Raw genomic sequence first — 5,149 nt, forward strand, 5'->3', positions numbered from 1 at the left:
CACAAGTTGCAGGGCCACTCTAGACCTAACTTTGTTGAAATGTAGTGTTAAATGTACATTGTGGTAGCCAAGGTTTATGCATCTTTTTCTTGAGAGCTTTCAGATATTTGTGAGAAAAGCTCTCACAAGTTGCCGTTCATGTCACAGTATGAAGAGTCCTGTCTCAATGAGCCACATTACGTGGTTGAGTAAAATAACTAAGTTTCTATTATAGAGTTACTAACAGTAAAACTTAGTAGCGCAATTATAAATAGTCCCTAGAAGATGTGATCCTGTTACAGGCAACTGAGCATTTTAGATAACTCCGAAAAGCAGCTGATATGGTTGTTGTATATATTCTAGCTTTGCAAAGCTGTCAAGATAATTTATCAGACCCCCCCACACAAAATATGCTTGTCTGCCCTTTTAGATGAAAACTGAAAACATTCATTATATTCCACTCACATAATTTATGGGTTATGCTAAATGAGTGGGATAATAAAATTGCTAATTATAATGTACAAATAAATACATTTATACATTTGTTATAGGAATGATTTAATGCTAAATTCTTCCCTTTAAAAAGCATAACCAGCTCCAGCTGGCATCATTTAAGAACTATCTGTGGGCTCAATTAAAAAAAAAAAAAGTTAAATACTATAAAGGTCAAGGTCTATTGATACCTATGTCTAACTTCCCAGATCTTTAAATTACATTTCTGGGGATTCTGTCGCATCTGTAAATGAAATCAGTTTGAGAAAGCCACCATGAAGCAGCTTATTCACTAGAAGTCCCTGCATTGTAGGGAGTCAAACTTTTTATGTGTCTGAATTCCATTGCAGGATTCATTCTCATAAAATATTGCTCAGAAGTCTGAGCATGTGCCGTGCTCCTGAGTTTCAAGCTCAGCCCAGATCCTGGCATGACTGGAGATGGAAAATGCCTCTATTATCCATTTCAAGAAAAAGTCAGGAGAAAATGGAGAAAGGCAGGAGGAGCTGGAGAAAAAGACAGTAAGACAGTAGTGCCTGGCAAAGGGGGTGATATTGCTTGCTATTGAAATGTTGCTTTCTCTGACTTCCTACTTAATTTGGCTTGAGGAGCTTATGGTACTTAGGCAATGAAGGAGCAGGCCCTTTGCATTTGAACAGCTATATTAGAGACTTGATCCTGTTAGCTACTGTGTGCAGATGATACCTGGAGCAGTTTATTGTACAACTGGGGCCTTTGTGATTATAAAAGATTTATTCTGCTGAATCAAATAATTCATGTGTTGTATTAGGTGGTTGCTTCAATATTTAACTTGGTCTTGAGGATGTGGAGAACCCAACTGGATGAGGATTTTTTTTCTAACTTGGAAAAAAAATCTTACACCTAGTCCAGCCTTGAGGGAGAGCACTGGGAAGAAAAGGCCAGAGAGGGGAGCTCCTGGGTTGCTTTCACTAGGGAAAGCTCCTGGTTGTCCCTGGTTAGTAGCTGCATTGTCTTTGTTTGCTTTTCTGTTGGTGGGTGGAAAATCACTTCCTTCCCCATAGCCAGCCTCCCCGCCCCCTTCCTCTCCCCCATTCCTAGCTAGCAGGGATGTCACAGTTCGATCAGCTCTGGCTTCTCTCTGATGGACTGCATGACTCCTTCTAGCAGGGTTTGTACTGTGTATATTAAGCCTGACTAATAGTGCTTTGTTGCATTTGTACAGAGCGTGTTGTACATGTCGTCCTCTCCCTTGCCAGCTTTTCTGTGACTTCAGAAGGGATTCATGGCACTTACAGAGACTCTGGACAATTAAAAATGCCTAGGGAAGAAGTATGAGGATCATAAATGACACCAGACTTGACAGATCTAGTGGCTCTTGAGAATCAGGTTAATCCTCTGGCTTTCTTTTTTCCCCCCTTGCTACAGTTGTGCACATCTATCCCCCATCTCCCATAGCTGGGTTTGTATGTTCACTGTCTTTTAAAATCAGCTGCTTTTCCCCTGTGCTTTTAGGACTTTTCTGGTTATCTTTAAAAAATACCTGTATATGAAAGTTTTTCTGACTAGGCCTGCATCTGCTGAGGGAGGGACTTCAGGACTCATATTTCGACTCCTATTTCTTGTTTGGTAGCAACCATTTTTCATTTGATTTGCTGATGGTGTTTTTGATGGACTAGGACCTCATTTTATGTAAGAGTATATGAAAACTACTCTCTCAGGAAAGTGCTGAGAGAGTTGCAACTATTATCACTCAAGTATATATTATTTTTCTTAAAAAATGATTTTCTGAGACTTCATTTCTGTGCATTATGTTGCTTGATGTGCTTGGGCACTAATCCAGAGAATCTTTTATAACAGAGTTGAATGTTTGTTTTTCTAGAGCTGTATGGCATTGAGTGACTACCATAAAATGGGCTGTCTTCACCAAAGGTAAATGTTTTTCAAATGACAAATAAATGGTGTGTGTTCATTATAAACAATAGCTTGGATAACATCAGTTCCTGTTTTTTAGAGTTGATTGCCAGCTTTTTTACAAAGCTGTTGATCAAAAGTATAGTACTAATACAATTCTAGCTATTCTCTTTATCTGTGCAAGGTTTAACTGCAAATAAAAATATATTGAAAATATTAGCATTAGAAATGTCTCGCTTAAGAGTATTTTTTAGAAGGATTTATGTTAAACAAAGAAGGAGTACTCATCAGTACATGTATCTCAGGAATCCAGCTTGACAGCATTTGTTTAAAAAATTTCCTGTGCTTTCTAAAGAACTTTTAGAAATTTCTAGGTAAATTTTATATGTGTAAGTAGTCTCTCATCCCAGTCAGTGATTTTGATGGGGTTATTAGTGGGCACAGATGCTTGCAGGGTAGGGCTCTGAAATAATGATTGCGTATGGTGTTTTGTTTTTTTTTTAAGGCAAAATTTTATAGTTGTAGTTGCTTTTTGTATTGTAGCTAACATCCTTATCTGAAAACCATACAAATAAGCTCAGAGATACTGACTCATACTTTGACAACTTTATCAGTGTCTGAAAGCTTTTAATTCTGAATTGGTTTTTTTTCCCCCCACTCATTTGTTCAACGTTTTCCACATTTATAACTGAAAAGGACTGTATGCACAGTTACAGTAGCTTACCTTAAAGGATAATAACAGAACGTTGTAATGAACACATTTCTTTATACATATTACTCCTACCACCTGATATTATTGCTATTGAACGAATGTTGAATTTATCAATGCTGTCTGTCAGACCTGAGAAATGTATAAAATCAATGAACCTGAAAAATGTCAGTTTCACTTTTGTTTCTAGTCAGTTTCACTGTGAAATTTTCATGGAGGTAATGCATTCTTTCAGATATCAGAGAGGGTGTTTATTTGCCTGTATATTATTTCAGATAATTATTCAAGCTTAAATTTAAGTTCACAATGTCTTTTAATAACATAGTTAAGATATACAGAGCAGTGTACATCTTCAAAATGCTGCTCAATTATTAAAGGGACTCTACCAATTGACTTAGGCCAGACTTTTAGTTGGGGAGTGCAGTTGTTTTAAACAAACCTCTGCAAAGCTTAAATAAAAACTTTAAGTAATTTATTTTAATTACAGTGAGAACTTTTTTTTGTTTAATTCCAAGCCAAAAGTAAAATCCCGTGAAGTTTCTTTCCTGCCTGAGAACCAGTGAATATGACTAAGAAAATGTGAAAGTAGTTAGGGTCTTATCCTGCAGGCTGCTCAGTATAGACATACCTTTTGCTTTGCCAGGTTGCAGTGACTTCAGGGAGACATTACTTGTAGAGGTGCACCGATAGAGATTTTGAGGGCTAATACCAATAGCTGATTTTTAAGGAGGCATAATGGCCGATACCAATCTGATTTCTGATGCAGCTGCATGCAGCTGGTAAGTCCATTGTGGTGGATGGGGGTTGGAGAGAAGGGGTGGGGGGGGAGCAGATCAATACCTTCTGTGGTGAGAGAGTGGGGCAGAGGCAGACTGCCCAGGTAGCATGCGGGACAGTGCCATGGCTTGTCTGGGGAGAGTGGGGGAAAGGGGTGGCTGCTGCTGCTTGTACCCCGGGCTGGCACGGTGGGGGAGTGTGCCCCCGGATCTGCGCCAGGTGGGGCAGGAGGGCTGCAGCTGTGGCCTGAAGCTGGGGCTGTGCTGGGCTTTTCTCAGTGGGGGCTGGGCTCAGGGTAGTCGGTGGCAGCGCTGGGAGGGGTAGCTATGTGAGGGCTACGGCAAAATTTGGGGTGGCTGCAGCCCCCCCCATACCTCCCTCCCAGTGCCACCTGCCCCAAGCCCAACCTCTGCTGAGAAGAGCTCAGCACAGCCCTGACTCCAGCCCACAGCTGCAGCCCACCTGCCCCTTCCCACACAGATCCAATGACACATGGCCTGCCTGTGCCCTCCTGGGGTGTAAACAGCGGCAGGAGCCACACACCCCTGCACCCCCCAAATGAGCCGCACTTTGTCCTGCCCTGACTGGGCAGCATCTGTCCCTGTCCCACTCCCTCCCTCACCACAGGTGGCATTGATCTTCTCTCCCATTCCCCTTCCCTCCCCACTTCCTTTTCACCACAACGGACCTGCCAGCTGCAAGCAGCTGTCCACGCTGCCGGACTCTGCTCATTGCCACCTATGTGTTGTGCTGTGGCAGCATGCGCACACGGGCATTTATTGGCCAAATTATCAGCTGCATTGGGCTGATTTCCAATACAGCCAATTTAATTTATACCAGTGCCAATCCGATGTTGGACCAGTGTATCGGTACACCTCTACTTACTTGTGGTGAGACATCCTGGATGGATGCTTAGAGTCTTCTCTTAGTTCAGGATGAGAAAACTAAAAAGGTAAAAAAGGATTTAAATAGGGAAAGGGAAATGTACTATAAATATTTCAATAATTCCTTATCAATAAGAAAATTGTACTGATTTTGGTTAAATCAATTTAGACATTGGGTTAGTTGATGATTTATATTTTTTTCCCTTGATGGAGACTAAAATGATGTTAGCAGCATAGTTTAAAATCCTCAAACCAACACCTTTTGTATTCATCTACCCAGTGGCCCTGCAGTGTGTGTATCTGTCTCCATGTTAAAACCACTGGTGGATATTTTTGAAATTGTTAGTCAATTATAGTTCCAGTTATTAGTTGCCCAACTTGAGCCCCTTGTTTGATTCTTCCTCTTCCCCCCCCC

General features: G+C 41.1%; 1 protein-coding gene across 5 annotated transcripts in view; it reads left to right on the plus strand.

Moving 5' to 3' along the window:
* Nucleotides 1-1,484: 1,484 nt before the first annotated feature.
* The window catches only part of ICK (intestinal cell kinase), a 42,885-nt gene continuing 39,220 nt past the window's right edge, over nt 1,485-5,149 (plus strand). For 2 of the 5 annotated variants that reach the window (XM_019520580.1, XM_019520582.1), the window contains exons 1-2: nt 1,487-1,621; nt 2,333-2,382. The gene's annotated coding sequence lies outside the window, so the exon portion shown is untranslated. Of the gene's footprint in view, nt 1,622-2,332; nt 2,383-5,149 lie in introns of all 5 variants that reach the window. The other 3 variants (XM_019520581.1, XM_019520583.1, XM_019520584.1) reach the window with 2 other exon arrangements.

This window comes from Gavialis gangeticus, unplaced genomic scaffold (assembly GCF_001723915.1).
Source record: "Gavialis gangeticus isolate Ggan-Ray unplaced genomic scaffold, GavGan_comp1, whole genome shotgun sequence".
Classification (NCBI taxonomy): domain Eukaryota; kingdom Metazoa; phylum Chordata; order Crocodylia; family Gavialidae; genus Gavialis; species Gavialis gangeticus.